Raw genomic sequence first — 18,492 nt, 5'->3', positions numbered from 1 at the left:
AAAAAAGAAGGAGACAGGGAGAGGAACAGAGGCTGAAAAATCAGATTCGACAAGGCAGATAACGCCGTCGTCTCCAAACAATTTCTTATCCCTCTGAGAGGCGTTTCCTTGTCTAAATTTACAAGGACGTGTTTGCAGCACCACAATTTTAATGAAGAAAGCTTTCAGGATGTTGATCTTGGGAATAAACTAATATGAATTCATTTCTCTTTGAGCTGTCTCCTTCACCACCAAAGCAGTGAGGTACTATTACAATGTACTCCTGATGCTGTTTGTTTGGGGAATCCTGTAGTTTTTGAAGGGAGAGAAGGAGAAGCCTGAGAATGTCTGCTGGGGTGGAGACAGGACGGATGGGATGTGGGGATATTCTCAGATCTCATGATATGGCCACCCATGAGATTGCAAATGTCCAGGAGGATGGCCTTCTCTTTCTGTGGCTTGAAAGTCTTTCTGCTATCAGTCAACAGTCAGCTCACTATCATTCCTTAAACAGACTCAGCTCAGGATTCACAGTTGCATAAAAATACTAATAAGGACAGTACTAATTAGGAAAGTACCAATAAGCATACAAGCCAGTGTGCCATGCTGCAAAAAATAAAATAAAACAAAAATAAAAATAAAAATGAAACCAAATCTCCATGCCTTGGAGTATGAAGCCTGCTTCTAGAGAAGGGCGGAGATGATAGTCTCAGGTGAAGGTACAAAGTCAAGATGTAAGAAACAGTGTGCTGTGTCCTAAAATCATCAAGGATTTTGCAAGACTGATGGTGGGATATGATTCTGCAGGAGCCCGGGGGCTAGATTATATAGACCTCAAAGTTTAGAGTTCATGCTAATCATTGTGGGGCATCCTAGAGGCCTTGCAGCAAGAAAGATGAGGCAGACAAGTGTTGCAGAAAATTATACCCCTAATGAAAACCTTAAGGTTGGGTAGAACTAGTTTGGCTAATTAAAACATAAGAGTAGCAGATGTGCTCCCAGGGAAAAAAAAATAAATAAGTTTAGGGTAGTTGAGATATTCAAGGCAAGAATAGAATAGGAAATTATCATGGCTGTATCCTATACTTTAAAGGTGCTTGTCAATTGGCTAAATAAATATCCCAGCCTCTGCTCTTAATGTACCTAGTACATTTTGATGTGCCTTCAACTGTCCTTAATGTGTCTGTCAGCTTAAACAAAGACTCACATGCTGGGAGCCAGGGTGGGGAGTGATATTGTATTGACTAAATGATCAGCCTGTTGGCTTACTCACAGTTGCTCAGGTGACCTTAAAGCTTGGACAGTCCTTGTGTGTTGTTTTATTTTGGGGGGAGGTGGTTGTAGGTGGGAGGTGTGACAGGATGAGCATGGATTTGGAGACTGGGAGGCAGTTGAAAGGCAACCCCAGGACAGAGACCCCGAAGGAGCAGTTATAACCACCCAGAAGTGAGCATCTGGATCAGGGAAGTGGGTAGAGTGGGACTAGGGAAACTGATGGAGGAAGGACTGACTGAGGGAGAACTCTGGAGATATGTTTTCTGTATGGATTGAGGTTGATAGCCAGTTTGGGAAGATTCCATGCACAGACTTAGCTGAGAAGAGTCCAAGGTCTTGGGCTGTGCCCTTGGCTGCAGAACTCAGGACACAGATGCTTGGTACAGGCGCAGGTACTAGGGTCAATAAGGTGACATAGTATTTGAGGTCATGACAGAGAAAGGTGTTCACTGGCTCAAGGGTGTGCAGAGAGGGCGAGGGAGGGAGGAGAGCAATGCTGGAGTTAACAGTTACTTAAGGTAAAGAAATACCCTTTGTTGACTGAGATCCATCCTCCAAAGTCTAAAGTGAGCATAATGAAAGGCAATTCAGGAGTTTAACAAATTCTTGCTTCTACAGACATAACAAGAGAGGGGAGGCCTGCGTTTTAATAGTAATTTATCTCAATGTAGGCTTTTAAACCTCAATTTATCATTGCCGCTGACAAACACTTGGATTAATCTGTTGCTCAGCGTCTTTGTGGCTGCTGCAAATCCCAGAAGGATAAAAGGGAATTGATATACATAAAGAACTGAATTTCAATTAATGCAAGCTCGCACTAATTTTCCAACACATAACCCAGAAACATTCTCATTCATTACAATTTTGTCGTTGCCCGTCCTCAAGGGGAAACATGCTGGCAGATTTATTTCTTTTTTCCTGGTGTCAGATTCATCATCCAGGGCATTATGATGGGCGAGGCAGCCAGCTGGACTCCTCCGTCCTCCCTCTCCAATAGTCCACCTTTTTGCTGAGCTATAGATTGCAGTTCTGAAATTTGCCAAAAGTTTCTAGAGTGCTTCGGACCATTCCTCAACAGTTTGAAGGCTGGGTCCTGTGTGAACAGAAAGTTGGGGACTGAAGGTGAAACATATTCTGGAATGGATATGGCCATGAGCCTCTCTTCCCTGCAGGCCAGGCTGAGTGCAGTTTCCTGGGATTGGGTTTGGGACCCACAGTTTGGGGCTCAACGTGAGGGGGGCTTCTGTAGGTAGGGCCCCAGCCATGGGACATTAAGTTCTGGTAAGGTAGATGAACTTGGTCTCAATCTACAACAAGAGGTGGCAGTACTGAAGTGGAATGAGAAGAGCTTTCCCAAATACCCACCCTCCTGGCACATGCCCCCCCCCCCACACACACACTCATTGCTGCTCCTTCTGCAGAAGACCCTCCTTTTCACCTTTGCTTCAGTGGCTCCTGGTCCAAGTATCATACTCCATCCTCTTGCCAACTCTTCCTGCATTGTGATGTCCCAGCTGAGTTTGCTTTATGAGTTGCTCTCCCCCTTTTAGGCTTCTGAAAAGAGCTATTTGTTTCCACCTGAGTCCATGGGCCATCCTTGGTGAGTTGCCCCTGCAGTCGTGCACTTTTATCCCATATATCTGTGTCCACACAAAGAAGTGGAAGCTGCAGTCGGCTCCTGATCTATTCACAGGCGGGGGACGCTGTTCCCTTTGTCCTAGAGCATCCTGCCATTTACTGCCCTGACAGGTTGTGTCTACCCGGTGGGGCAGCATCTCCTAATCTCTGCTCCACTCTACCAGGGGTCTCCTTCCCAGTTAGCATCAGTCCTGCTTGCAGGTGCTTTCCCCACCACGCTTCCAGAGTGGTTCTTTCCCCACCATGCTTCCAGAGTGTTTTGTAGGTGGTGGCAGGGGGTGGGGGACAGTCTCCAGGAGCAGACCTCTGTGCCAGCCTCAGTGCAGACCCCTTTTAAAGCCTCTTATTAAAATTTCCCGTCTTCTCCAGATTTCCCCCAGCTGTAGGTGACTGGCAGGAGCAAAATCTTGCTTAAAATATGACTTTGGCCCAGATCCAGGGAAGAAGCAGAATCTCTAGCCCATGAGAGCCTCAGTGTGGTGTCCCTACCGGGAGTACAGAGCCTCTGCTCGACCTTTCCTGGTGCAGCTCCAGAGGCAGCCCACAGCCATGAGACAAGGCTCTGAGGTGCTAGGTGGGAACGCAGCTGGCAAAGCACCTGTCCCCAGTGGGCTCTGGGCAGATGGTACTCTCATCCCTCCCAGGGCCTCAGGGGAACCACAGCTCCATGGACCCTGTTTTGAGGGCCTGGGGTCTGTTGCTGCCAGCCCTTGCCATCTGCTTAAGCTTTACCACCCCCGGAGCTGACTTCCAACAGGTGCCTCCTCTGTTTGCCTAAAACATTTCAGGGTGTACTCCGCTGGAAGAACACATTGTCTGCTCGTGAAACCGAGCGGGAGCTAGGGCTTCAGAGCATATCCTCATGCAGAGCGTGCAGTAATTAGTGTAATTATTAGGGGGTTAATGAAGCTGGAAACAGCACTTCAAGTGCACATTTAAACAGAACCTTTGAAAAAAGTGGGTGGAGAAGTTTGCCTGCTCCACTTTCTTCTTTTTTTTTTTTTTAGAACTGGAATTTTAGGGGTTGAACTCAGCCCATCAGAAAAAGTCAGCTTTGCTTCCTTCACTCGGAATGTCTGAACTCTGGAGTCCTGCTGGCGCTTTAGGGCCTCTCCATACAGGAGAAAACTCAGAAAGTCTGATATTTTTCTCAGCTGCCCAGTCTGGTTGGTAACCAAGGCTGTTCATTCTACTTCTTTCCTGCTTCTTGGCTTGGTCTTCTGAACCTTGCAGTCCTTGAGACTCCCCACTCAAGCCCAAGTGAAATCCCCACATTCTCCCCTACATTGCCTCCTCACTGACCCTCACCCCCACCTCACTTCCGGTTTCCCTTTTCCTTAGGTCAGACTCTCCATCAGCAGGACCTGAGACAGGTCTCCATAGAAGAAATGTCCTTAGCAAGGAAGTACTCAGAGCAGAGCAGTGAACCTGGGAAGGAAAGAGAAGGGAAGGGGAAATAGGAATCTCTCTGGAAATCCCATAGAGAATAACTTTGGCTCAGTCAAGCAGTAGAGCACCGTTGCTGGGGTATGTCAACTCTTAATGCCCCCAGTCAAAGGTTAGGTCCTAGTCATCAACCCATGTGACAAGCTACCCTGCATGCTGCAGGTATTTTAATTTTTAAAACCAACACAGCTATAGCTGTCAGACACCACACAGCATAGTTTACACTTTCGACATTAGCTTGCCCTACATTGCTGTGGATGATGTCATATCTTTGCCAAACTGGGAATTGAGTGGCAACCGTGATAAAAAGCAAGTACTATGCAAATATCAGTGTGGACTGGAAAATGGGGATGGTGGTGTCTGATCTGACTCTAAGAATCAAGAAGTAGTGCAGGCATAATGTGTTGTTTTGCATGAGTAAGGTATTGTGGTTATTTGTGAATGGAGCAAGAATATTATTCTTAATATTATTTTTGGTCTTATTTCCTATGTATTCTGTTTCCAAACAACTGCTAAATGATTAGGATATAAATACTTGTTAGATTGTTTGGGCCTTGCTACTTTAGGAAATGGAACTAAATAAATGGATAGGTATTTTTCTTTTGGCTCAGAGTAAATGTCATGAAAAAATTACTGAGACATCAAGGCTCCATGAACTGTGAAAGTTCTGGAACCTCTGGGTTAAGGGATGCCCTTGGGAGGATGTAAATTTCCAGGCCCATCTGGCTGTCTGTGCCATAGGCAAAGGGCCTCGAGCAGCCTGGGGGCAACCCTCCAGCAAAGAGACAAGGCTGCTGAGATGAAGGCAGTGCTGCAGTCAGCCTGTGGGAAAAATGGAAAGAGAACCTGAGTGGTGAGGGCGGAGAAGTGTGTCTGGGACATCAGAGCTCCACACAGTCATGCACAGAGCTGTGAAATGTTAAACGCAGAGTCCAGCCAGTAATCCAGATAGAGTCTGCATTTAAACTGGTTCCTGGGGAAGGCTGTTGCTGGTTTGTGTCTCCACCCAGAGCCCTAAGAGCTACTCCTGTCCTCTGGGAAGTCAGTCATCCTACTTTCCATGCTCACAGAGGCTCTGGGATGCTTGTGGGCTCTCCAGCCTGACAGATGTGAGGTCTTTGATGGGAAGCTGCAGAACTGGGTGGGTGACTATCATTCAGACTGAACTGTTCAGGTTCAGCTCTGCCTCGCATCTGGGGGACAGTGAGGGATGGTCAGGGCCCTCCCCAAAGCCATCGCTACTCCTGATTGTCTTCACATAGAACTGAAGATTTGGTGATGTGGACACTGAGTGCCCAGGAGAGATGAAGATGGAGAGACAAAGGAGCGATAGGCACTCACAGCATACAGCAAATAGCCTAGAAAACAGCATCGTGGACTGGCAGCCTGGCACCTGGCAATCTGCAGACTAAAACAGTCCTGCACAATAGCCCACCTTTATCCCTCATCACATCTCACAGGTCAGGAATTTGCACCCAGAAATTAGCAAGTCAACATCAGACCTCAGGACAACAGATCCTACCCTAGATTCTGGATCTTTCTGGTGTCTCTCAGGTGGACCTGAGAGTGTTTGGAACTTGAGAAAGTTCCAGATATTACTAATGTTGTCCTTCACTAATGTTCCAAATGTTGGGGTACACTGAATTTAATATTGTAGAATATGCTGCCCCCAAATACAAATTTAAGGGTGCATTGTCCCAGATGTTGGGGGTGGAGCATTCTGGCACCCAGAAGTTGGTTGGGAGAGAGTGGATAGTTTCAATGCCAGGTGATAAGCACCACTGAATTTCTTTGATGACCTCCACTGGTTCTCACCCACGGGATCCCTGGGGGTCATATCAGCAATCTTCCCATTGCAATGAATTGCTCAGCAAGATTCATTAAGTATGTAAGACCCAGGATTTTTTTGGGGGGGTCACACCTGGCGATGCACAGGGGCTACTCCTGGCTCTGCACTCAGGAATCTGGTGGTGCTCAGGGGACCATATGGGATGCTGGGAATCGAACCCAGGTTGGCCGCATGCAAGGCAAATGCCCTACCCGCTGTGCTATCACTACAGCCCCAGGATCCAGGATTTTTAACTCCCCTGAATTTCTCCAATTGTGCTACCAACACTTGCAAACTTCAAGCTCAGTCCGCACATGTGGGGGAAGTGGAGGTTACTCTGAGCTTTGGCATTAGAAGGAGCTGAGTTTGAGCCTGATTTTACCTCTCAGTCAGCTATGTACCTTGATTGCAATTTTTCCATTCCTTTATTCCTACCACTAAAATTGTAACCTCTGGAAGGAGGGAGAAAGATAAATGGACTGAGCACAAGCCTTTCACATGGGAGGTCTGGGTTTTGTCCTCCAGAACCATATATATCCCTGAGTAAAGAATTAGAAGTAGCCCTCAACTACTGCTGGTTGTGGCCCCAAACAACAACACCAGCTAAACTATTTGGGCAAGAAAGATAGCTCAGTGGGCTGTAGCACATCCCCAGAAACATGTAGTTCCTTGAACATCATTTAAGAAAAGCCGCTCCTACTCTTTTTTTTTTCTTGTTTGTTTTGGCTACTCAATATAAAATTTGCACTACTGGCAGCAACCCCGAGCACTGAATTTAAAATAGTCTCCTAGTAGTGCAGGTGTGGCCCCCAAATCAAAGCCAAAACCAAAATCGAACAAACCTCCCACTCCTCAAACAACTTTATTCCTTGTAATGAGACCTCACAGTAGTTCTCAGCAGATGAGGTGAAACGCATGTTCCTCTCTGGTTGATGGAGAGCTTGGCCTGAAGGCTAGTTTCCCTGACAGCCTAACTTTAGGCATTGGTATGCCTTGTCTTGGTAGTTTGCTCTCCTACCACTTGCCCTGAGAGGCAATGTGTTCCAGTTAACCATTGGTCTCAGAAGAGTGAGGTGACTCCTCAAACACCTCAACCAAGGCATTTTTAGCATCAAGCCCAGCATAGCACCAGCTGTCAGGGACAAGAAAAAATTTGCTGGTGCATACTGTTTGTGGATTATTCGTAATACCACATTATTGCCACAATAGCTGGTTAATAGATGAATAGGGCCTTGCTTTAATAAGGATCATAACCAGTGGTACTCATTTCTGGCAGAGCTTGGATGTGTGGTATTTGGAGCCCATCAAGATCATACTTGGAGCCTCGACAGGATCATACAGGATCATCTTGGTCTTGTTCAAGGTTCCTGGGCCCTCACTTGGCAGCACTTGAAGAGGGTGCGGGGCTGGGCTAGATCTCAAGGTCTCGCATATGATAGGTATATGCTTTGCCACTTGATTGATTCCCCAAGATCAGATAAACAAGGATTTTAAAAAGAGGGAAGGGTCATATGTCAATTTGATATAAAGGTCTGGAGTGTCTGCTGTGAGTGACTGAGTTTAGGCACCCCAGAAGTCAGAGCTCCCTTATCTGCCACGTGACTCACATTGCCCTCGGATGGGGGCCTTCGGGCAAAAACCAGGTCAGAATGGTGTAGAGAAGAGACTGAAACCTTAACCATCTCAAACCTCACACCTAATCATGAACACACCTAATTACATCCTTCCTTCTTGATCCTGGGGAGACTTTCTCCTTTAAGAGAATTTTGGTAACAAACGCAGAGTTGCCATTTTCCTGTTGCTTCAGCCAGTGAACACTTGTGACATTTCACCTACAGGACATGGTTAAGGCAGTCATGCCATGTGTGTGAGCTAAAGGAGTGCCAGGGAGAGGTCAGCTCTGAATACCTCTCCTGGCCCCTCTTTCTCTGTTCCTCTTCTCCAGGGCTTGGATCACTAGGTGCTACCTCATATCGTCTTGCTCCTGTAAAATCCAATTATTTAATATTAATTCAAGTATTTCTGCAAAAAATGGGGAAAGGCTGGTGCTCACAAAAAGGATGCAAGCTGCCTGGTTCATGGAACTTTCTATGGTTGTTCAGATGTTTGTGAACTCAGGTGGGGCAGTTTCTTCACAAGTGCTGGACTCCTGACCGGTGGCCGCTGGCCACCCACTGTAATGTCACAGTCTTGAACAAGTAGGATGATGCTGAGAAAAGTGGCTCAAAGGTCAAGAACGAGGTGTGCATATTGACTGGGTGAAGACAGTAGTGAGTATGTGAATTGTCTGTGACACTGAGGATATTGTTTCCCCCTAGCAAAAATAAAATTTTATTTCTCTGCTCTTTGCTCCTTTTATGAAGCCAATATAGACTCATTTTTGGAAATTAAAGTAATGCAAAAATATAAAGAATAAAAGACACGCACGAAAGTATCACCAATAATATCATTACCCAGAAATGACCTATATTCACATCCTGGTCTTTGCATTTGCGTGCTCATGCTTGTGTTAGGGGAGGGGATGGGTAGGTGAGAAAAGGGAATAGGAGGTGAAGGAAGTTTTTATTTAGTCCATGGTGAGTTGTTCCTGCTCCTGAGTTTTCCTGATGGTTCTGGATCTTGAAAAAGCGCCCTAGATCCAAATTTGAGGGCAAGGGCAGCACAGGACTGAATTTTATTGCCTCATAAAGTGAAAGGAGCTTGGGGCTCCCGGGGCCAATCAAAAACTAGAAAGAGCAATAGGACTAAAAATAGAAAGAAAAATAAAGAAGAGAAGCATGAACCAGTAGGGGGCTATAACACACCCCCCAGTCCCCCCATGGAGCAGTCAAGGTATTTTTGAGAAAAAGGGAGCCCAATTGCTGGATTTCAGGACCTTGTTTTGTAGCTATGAAAAAACCTGCAACAGGTCTTTGACTACAAGACCAAGGGTTGACTATACACACCAACTGCATACACAGTGTTGGTGTGAGGGTTTTGTTGGGGTAGCATGAGGAAGATCCTTGAATCTATTGAGTTGTTGTGGCATAAAATCACCTGGGCCATAAAGGATTGGTGGTGAGGAAGGAATGGGTATCCAGATGTGAACATGTGAAAAAAGGCCTTTAGGGATTCATGAAAATACTAGGATTGGGGGTTCTTTCATTTGGGGATGAGGGTTCAAGTCAGCTTGATGTAAAGCCAGGTTCGCCCAGACGTGCAGTTATGTTTATAAGGCTCACTCAAATGAAGTTTTATTATACTTGCTGTTTATGTCTTCTTTCACTCAACACTTGTGCCTTATGTGTCATGGCTAGTGAGTTAGCGTGTATTGAACTCTCTCATCAGTCTAGGTGGTAAATGGTGGGAGAGAAACTAGCAGTGCATGCAGTCACTGTTGATGGCTAGGTATTTCGTAGATTTCTAATAGTTCTGTGAGAACACCCCCACATGTACATCTGTTGAGGTAGCCACTTAAAAATAGTCTCAAGTTAGAACACCCAACCCCCAAGATCACATTGTTTCTACCAAGAATCAGTTGTTTGGATAAGTCTGGTGGGTTGGAGATTGGTGGTGGGGATTTTAGATCTAGGGGATGATGTGACTTAGTGGCAGAACACAAGACTCTTATGTGCAAGGCCTGACTTTTGATCCCTGCACTGTGGCGGTCAGTGGTAGGTTGCTGTTGATGACACAACAGACTCCCAGGGATTAAACCACCTCCAGCTGGAAGGCAGTGAAACTCACAACCAATGTTTTCTTGACTTCCACATTGAACCTGAGCCAGTTTAGGTTTTCAGCACATATTCACTTCACACCTTGACCACCGCTGCAGGGAAAAGGACAAAGTCTACTGAGGAAATGATTGTTGTGAAATTCCCGACTCTGTACAATATACCAAGTCAAGCAACAAATAAATAAAATTGTCATTTTATTATAATCATGGGGCAGACAGTTTCTTGCCTGTGTGCCTGGCTGTCTTTCCTGGGGCCCCTCGGAGGGGATGGGCTCCAGCTTCCCTCCCCATCCCGAGCAGAGCTCCCAGTGGTTGAAGACCTCTGGAACTTAGCCACAGCCATGCTCAAGGCCCCTCTCCACACTTTTGGACAAGCCTCACGCATGAAGGTACCGGCAGAGGAACCCAGGTGTGTGGGACCCAGGGCTGAGACCTCCAAGCCTGCTCAGATTGGGACTGGGCCGCCTCCGCCCAGATTTCCCATTTCCCAGTAGCTAGGCGGTCACATCCAGGGACTGCCCCTGGCACTGTGTAATCCCATCCACGGCCAGCATCCAGAGACTTAAAAGCAAGCTCCTGGAAGCGAGCTTAAGGATATTTTATAGCCTATTTCTCCTCTGGGAGAACCTGGCAAACAACGGAGAGTTTCCTGCCCACATGGGAGAGCCTCACAAGGTCCCCATGGTGTATTAATATGCCAAAAACAGTAACAAGCTGGGTCTCATTCACCTGACCCTGAAAGAGCCTCCAATGCAGCATCGTTGAGAAGGATGAGTAAATAGAGGCTTCTAAAATCTCAGGGCTAGGACAAATGGAGACGTTACTGAGACCACTCAAGAAATTCGACGATCAATGGAATGATGATGATGATTATAGTCACGGGAATATGAAGACTGGGAGACTATGGAAATTAATTCATCTCTGGCATCATCATTTTACAGGTTGGGAAAACTGAGGCCCATTATCTGGTAATTTGGAAGAAAACTTAGAAATTTTTAAGTCAATTTATAAGCAACAACCAAACTAACTTTTAGTTTTCTTCTACCTATATAAGTCAAAAGCGTAATTAGAACCCTGCGAGGTGGACAATGTTCTGCTCCCCCCTTTCCAGCTATGAAATTGGGTGTGGGAGGAGATATGAGCCCTGGCAGTCTGTTGTGGGGGTCTTCATACCACTGTGGCTTCTCTGTCCCCTGAAACTTAAGGATGCGGTGGAGGGGACAGCCAGGATCTTTCACCCACATTCTTTGCTCACTGTCCTGCCCTTGGGTCAAGGCTCTGGGAAGAGCTGCTGGTGTGGTGGCGTCCTTGGCTGCTGCCTCTGTCCAGCGTCTGTCACAGCTGGGGAAACCCTCTAGGTGGACTGCAGAAATGAATAATTCAGCGAAAGTGAATCATTTCCATGGCAACCTTTCCAGCATGTGACTGCCTCTGCTGCCTCTGAGGACTGGGTTCACCCTAATAAAGAGACACATTTGTCAGACTACACAGAGTGAGCTGTGCAGACGCTCTCTTTTCAGGGAGCTGAAATGAATCTAGGTCGGGGATGGCAGAGGGGCCAGGGCTCGCAAAAGCCTTGTTTAAACATCCTGTTGGCAGCCTGAGGTTTGTGGGAGGTCCAGAGGGCCTGCACCTCTAGTGTTGGGAAAAGGACTGCCTACTTAGGCAAGGGAGGGGCATAAAGATCAGTGTCCTAGAAGCCCTGATTGTGAAGCCACGTGCAATTCCACAGTTTGCAAAGGACACCTAGGCACCGGGCTGTAGAGCCCTAAGCACAAGCATTCGTGGTGAGAAGGGGAAACAAGGACCAGCAAACAATCTCTTACAACTTCTCAGGCTTAGCTGGCAAGTGACAAGGCTTATGACACCGATGCTACTGATAAACCAACCCACTCTAATTTCCACTTACTTTGTATTTTTAAAAAAATATTAAAACTAATTATTTGCTTTGATGAACTACTTAGGTGGGGGACCCTGTCTGAAGCTCAACCAGAGTGTAAAGCTAAGAACTCAGTCTGGGGTGAAGGTACATTATGGGCAGAGGTGAGCATGAGTATTGGGCTCAGTCTAGAATAGAACTCTCAGACAGAGTGATCAAGTTTGGGTTGAGGCTTAGCCTGTCGAGGGGAAGCAGAAAGTTTTTCATGCTGAATTTGCTAAAAGTACCTTCGTCTTCTTGTTACAGAGTGAGGCCCAGACTGCAGGTCAGAAGGATTGCCTCTGCAGATGTTCTAGAAGATGGAAGTGGGAAGAATAATTATACAGAATCCTCGAAGAGGCTTGCCAAAGTCAGAGGAGAGCAGACTCATGATCCAGGCCCAGAAGAATTATGAGACAAAAGCAGGATGGAAAAGAAGTGCAAATGAATCTACCTAAGAAGGGTACATGAATCAAGAGAAGCAGGGCAGAAGGAAGTTATCATTTAGGTCTGAACCTTCCCCTTGGTCCTGAGCCTTGGAGGAAAGATTAGCAGTTGTCTTGGGCTTCCCATCTCTAAGGCAGGTACATTTAACATTTAGCCAAACTCACAGTAGACACAGTTTCTTACACTTTGCTCTTCTTAAATGCACTTACTGGATTCCTTCCAGAATCTCCCCACACACAAATCAATGGCTCCTAGTGCCCCAGTGCTGCCTGCAAGACCCTTCCACCCCCACTACCTCCAGCCCACTGCTCTTGACCATGGGGAGTTCCCTACTTCCAACTTCTGTGCCTCCAACTCTTCTATGAGGCTCCCAGAACTTCACTGTTAATTTTTGGATGCCTGGGATCAAAGAACAGGGAGAATATTACCCTATTATCTTTGTGAAATCTGGGAAGAAGCTGGGTATTCAAGTTGATGATTTGTATAGCTTGGGTTTTGCAATGGTCACATCTGGGTTTAAATCTCATTTGGGTTCTGCAAACTGAATGGCTTCTGGCCAACCGAAAGGAAACATTCATGCAAATTACAAACAAAAAGTCAAAACAAGACAAAACAACATCCTTTCTTCAAATGACAAAATAATGTGAATAGGGTTAAAACAATGAATACTGGCAGATAAGTCTCTACCATAAAACAATACCCCTATAGTGTATATTTCCTAAAGTGTTACGATAATCACCCCATGCACAGAATGGAGCAGGGATCTCCTCTGGCTATAGGAATGGTCACCACCGGCCATTCCTTTAAGAGTCCCTGAAAGTGTAAGAAGTAGGAGGCAAGGGAAACAGACTCTGGTTGGGGGGGTGTTGCTGTGTGTTCTGTGGGGTAGCTGGTAGCTAACCCGCTTACATTTGCATGAGCTCCACTCCCTAAATTCTGACTTTTTGTGATACACCATGCCAGAGCACGTGTATCTCTTTAAAAACTCTTGAATTTCCCCTCTGTCCTGTTGTAGCCTCTGCTCTGGTGCTCAAAGCCTGTAATCTTTGAGCTGTACAGTTTAACAAGGTCTCACCCCAGCCCACACCCACATTATCTCCTTCCCAGCTGAGTGTAGCATAGGTAGGTATTGATTCGAGCAGTATCTAGAAGTGGGAACATATGCATGCATTGTGGGGTGAACTGATCTCTTTTCATGGTCCCCTCTTTTCTGATACAGTCCATAGAGTCCTGAGATACAGCTTATACAGCTCCTCAGTGTCTCACCAGCCTTCTGTGGGGATGACCAAATAGACCATGCACCCCTCTTTTGTAGCCCTCTCTCCTCCTCTTAACAATCCCCAAATATTCCAAGATCCTAATCCTGGAACCTGTGAATTTTTTTTTTAGGCAAAGAAGCATTGCAGATGGATTGAGTTAAGGACCTTGAGATGGGTAGTTTGCCTGGATTATCCAGATAGGCCTAGATGCAATCTCAAGGGAATTTTGATGATATAAGAAAACACAGAGAGGATGGAAATGATCCTCAGCCAAGTTAAAAAGGAATGCAGCTCTAGAAGCTGGAAAAGTCCAGAAAATGAATTCTCCTAGATGGATGGGGGCGGAGGGACAGTGGATAGAAAGGGCTGTGTTGAGTCCTTGATTTTGACACAGTGAAATTGACTTTGGAGCTCTGATCTTCAAATTTGAAGAGAACAGATGGAAGTAGTTTTAAACCACTATGTTTCTTGTGATTTGTTCCAATGACGACAGAATACCCTGTATGCTCTCTAGCATCAATCATATGCTTTAATACAATGCTCACACAAAAGTTGCTTCTTAGGTTCTGAGCTTGGGGAGCTCAGGGTAAAGAAAAATCTGTGTAGGAATCATGCCCGAGCTTCTTGTGCACAGTCCTGCTCTCTTGGGTCATGTGTGATTGACCTTGCGTACCCAGCTCTAGGACTTCAGCAAGGCATTGTGGCTGACTCAGAGGCTGCTGGAAACGGAATCAGGTCACAGAGATGCAGGACAGCACAATGAAAGAAGCAGCCTCAGGGTGGGAGGAAGGTCTAAGGGTGCTCAGGACCTAGTGCAGCTGCACTGGGTATACTGCTAGTACGTGAGCTCCTTCGCTCCTGTATGGAGACTTCATAGCAGATAGCAGGGGTGTGAGTGGGTTTATGTTGTTCTGGATGCTCTCGGCTGGGTCTAGGAGACCTGGAAGGACCATGACCACATCATGGCTGTCTTGTGCACTAGTATTTGTCTACAACGTAAATATCTTCATCTTTTTCACTATAGGGCTCAGTTTTAATAGTGTAATCAGAAAGTGTGACTTAAAATGTGTTCATAGAGAACCTTCATTCTCCCATGAAGAAAACAACTAAAATACACATTTAACAAAAAGAAAACTACCCTGTTCTATTAAAAAGTGATAATACAGCTTTTTCAAATTTGCAATCTGCTGTTGCTTAAAGTAAAAATGTAAAGGCACTAAGAACAAGAAGGCATTGTAAAACGTTTCAGCAATGGGTTACTTGAACAAAATCTTACTGTACTAAGGCAGAAAACAATGGAAATACTTATTTACTGCGGGCAATTTGCTATTTGTTTTAAACTTTTTTGAGGTACCTTTTGCTTACCAGAGTATGAGTTAATGTTACCAGAGTATGAGTTAATGAGTTAATGTTCTAGAGGTACAATGTTACCACATCACATCCACCACCAAAGTGCCACTATTCCTTCACCAGTGAAAGAATCACCATCTTAGATTTAGTCCTCTTATTCCATGTAGCATGTGAAAAGCCATAGAGGGTGGTCTTTTTGAACTGCTTGGCCATGGACAATGCCTTTATTTCTTCTACAAAAGGAACGGATACCTTCCCCAGATTGCTTTCTTGAGGATTTTAATCTTACAATTTGACTTTGAGCTCTGGAGTAAATAACAAATGGTGACTGTTCCTGTTGAACCTGCTGCCATTGTTCTCATAAAGGTGCTTTGACACTGCCATAAAGTCCTGCGACACTGCCATAAAGTCCTGTGTGGCCAAACAGCTACACGGTGACTTAGCTCTTTGTGAAATGTGCTCCCTTCACATCAGAAGCTACAAGTCAGATTAAAGTTTCTTCTTTCTTTCAAGATGAATCTGTAACACTTGTAAAGGAGACCACAGTGTGAAACCAAATCTGAGGATGAAAGGGTGGCAGTAGGCTTTGGAGAGCAAAGTGAGACACACTAGGCAAATGACAGCACACAGTCTCATTGCCAGCGACAGGTATTTCAAGTACTTTGTTGTTATTGTTTTATTACCGTATGATTTGGGGGCCAGACCCAACTGTGCTCATGGCTTACTCCTGACTCTGCTCAGGGATCACTCCTTTGTTGCTTGGGAGGCGATATGCTGAGCCAGAATTTGAACCAAGATTGTTAACATGCAAGGAAATTGCCTTAAGCCTTATACTATCTCTCTACCCCTTGTGTACTTAAAAAAAAAATTCACTGTCACTGTCATCCCATTGTTTGTCAATTTACTTGAGCAGGCACCAGTGATGTCTCTTTTCCTCTCAGCCCTGAGATTTTAGCAGCCTTTCCCTACTCATCTTTCCCAACAATTGAAGGCTCTTTCAGGTCAGGGAAATGAGACTGATTGTTACTGTTTTTGGCATATCGAATATGCCATGGGTAGCTTGCCAGACTCTGCCCGTGCTGGCAGGATACTCTCTGTAGCTTGCCTAGCTCTCTGAGAGATTTGTATATACTGTCATCCCATTGATCAATGATTTGCTCGAGTGGGCCCAGTAACGTCTCCATTCAATCTAGCCCTGACATTTTAGAGCCTCTCTTTACTCATCCTTCCCAATGGTGCCACATTAGAGGGTCTTCAGGGTTAAGGGAATGAGACCCATCATTGTTACTGTATTTGGCATATGAATATGTCATGGGGAGCTTGCCAGGATCTCCCATGCGGGCAGTAAACTCTTGGTGGCTTGCTAGGTACTCCAAGAGGGAGAACTAGGCTATCAGAGGTCGCACGGCTGCATTAAGGCCATCAAAGAACTTCTGGGGAGAGCATGGTTTTATAGTCTCTGAATGTTGGCCGTTGATAGGATTACATGGCGCCGGGGGCAGTTTCTGGGTGTGACTTCCTAGCAACTGGAAAATGGGGTATCTGGGTAGAAGAGACCCAGTCCTGATCCAAGCAGCCTTGGAGATCTCGGTCCCGGGTCCCACACACCTGGGTTCCTCTGCTGGTTCCTTCATGTGTGAGGCTTGTTCGAACGTGTGGAGAGTGCCCTTGAGCATGGCTGTGGCTGGGTTCTGGAGGTCTTCAACTGCCGGGGCTCTGCTTTTTATATATATCATTTGTATCACTTGTATCACTTGTCATCCTGTTGATCTTCAATTTGCTCAAGCGGGTGCCAGTAATGTCTCCATTTGTCCCTGTCGTATGCTAGTGTAGCCCAATGGTATCTGCTCGCTCCAGGAACAAGAAGAGCCTCAAACTGTTTATTCAGGGTCTTGACAAAGAAGTCTGACCATCTCGTAGGTGGGCACCCAAAAGGTCTTTTGACGTCCCGTGGAATCCAGTCGGTAACAGCTCTAGTCCAGCAGTCATCTTTAAATTGCATTACATGTCCAGCCCATCTGATTTTTTTTTTCATGTTAATAATTTTAGTTTTATTTTTCTTTTGGAAGAATATCTAGCAGCACTCTGAGGCTATTCTTGGTTCAGTGCTTGGAATTGCTTCTGGTTCTGCTCTGGATACCATGCAATGCTGGGGATCCAACCTTGTCTTCCTTCATGGAAAACATGCAGTTAGCTCATTGGAATATCTCTCTGGCTCAAATACGACAATATTGTCAGACCTTTCAAAACAGCATTGACTTCATATAGTGTAGAAGAAATACACTTTACATGCAAAGTCACCATATAAAAAAGAAAAATATCTGAAAAGTTATGCCATACAATGAAAACAATTAAGCTCAAGAAAATGTCAAGACAAATTTTTAGAGGAATAGAAGATTTAAATTTATAATCAAGAAGACAAACAACAGAACTTCAGCATTGTGATATTTGATTTATAATAATAAATATATATGCATTTTTTGTTTATACCATAATGTCTTCAAAACCCTGATTGATTTTTTTTCACACCTGACGATGCACAGGGGTTATTCCTGGTTCATACACTCAGAAATTACTCCTGGCAGTGCTCAGGGGACCATATGGCATGCTGGGTCGGCACGTGCAAGGCAAACACCCTACCTGCTATGCTATCACTCCAGCCCCAATCCTGAAATTTCTTTTTTTTTTTTAAATTTATTTATTTTTAATTAGAGAATCACCGTGAGGGTACAGTTACAGATTTATACACTTTTGTGCTTATACTTCCCTCATACAAAGTTTGGGAACCCATCACTTCACCAGTGCCCATTCTCCACCACTCGTAAACCCAGTGTCCCTCCCACCCTCCCCAATCCCATCTCCCCCCCACCCCACCCTGCCACTGTGGCAAGGCATTCCCTTCTGTTTTCTCTCTCTAATTAGCTGTTGTGGTTTGCAATAAAGGTGTTGAGTGGCCGCTGTGCTCAGTCTCTAGCCCTCATTCAGCCCGCAACTCCCTTCCCCCACATGGCCTTCGACTACAATGTAGTTGGTGATCGCTTCTCTGAGTTGACCTTTCCCCGGAACGTGAGGCCAGCCTCGAAGCCATGGAGTCAACCTCCTGGTACTTATTTCTACAGTTCTTGGGTGTTAGTCTCCCACTCTGTTATTCTATATACCATAGATGAGTGCAATCTTTCTATGTCTGTCTCTCTCTTTCTGACTCATTTCACTCAGCATGAAACTTTTCATGCCCATCCACTTGAATACAAAATTCTTGACCTCCTTTTTTCTAACAGCTGCATAGTATTCCATTGTATAGATGTACCAAAGTTTCCTCAACCAGTCATCCGTTCTGGGGCATTCGGGTTTTTTCCAGATTCTGGCTATTGTAAACAGTGCTGCGATGAACATACATGTGCAGATGTTGTTTCCATTGTACTTTTTTGCCTTTCTGGGATATATTCCCAGCAGTGGTATTGCTGGGTCAAATGGGAATTCAATATCTAATTTTTTGAGAGTCGTCCAAATTGTTTTCCAGAAGGGCTGAACCAGTCGGCATTCCCACCAGCAGTGAAGAAGGGTCCCTTTCTCCCCACATCCTCTCCAACAGCGGTTGCTTTTGTTCTTTTGGATGTGTGCTAGTCTCTGTGGTGTG

General features: G+C 45.4%; 1 long non-coding RNA gene across 1 annotated transcript in view; it reads left to right on the top strand.

Annotated features, from left to right (window-relative positions):
• Positions 1-17,216, top strand: part of LOC129403680 (uncharacterized) — an 81,057-nt gene extending 63,841 nt beyond the window's left edge. The window contains exon 4 of the long non-coding RNA XR_008629377.1: positions 12,067-17,216. This is a non-coding gene — a long non-coding RNA (uncharacterized LOC129403680). The remainder of the gene's footprint in view (positions 1-12,066) is intronic.
• The last annotated feature ends 1,276 nt before the right edge of the window (positions 17,217-18,492 follow it).

This window comes from Sorex araneus, chromosome 3 (genome assembly GCF_027595985.1).
Source record: "Sorex araneus isolate mSorAra2 chromosome 3, mSorAra2.pri, whole genome shotgun sequence".
Taxonomy (NCBI): Eukaryota; Metazoa; Chordata; class Mammalia; order Eulipotyphla; family Soricidae; genus Sorex; species Sorex araneus.
This window is presented reverse-complemented; position numbering and strand designations above follow the sequence as displayed.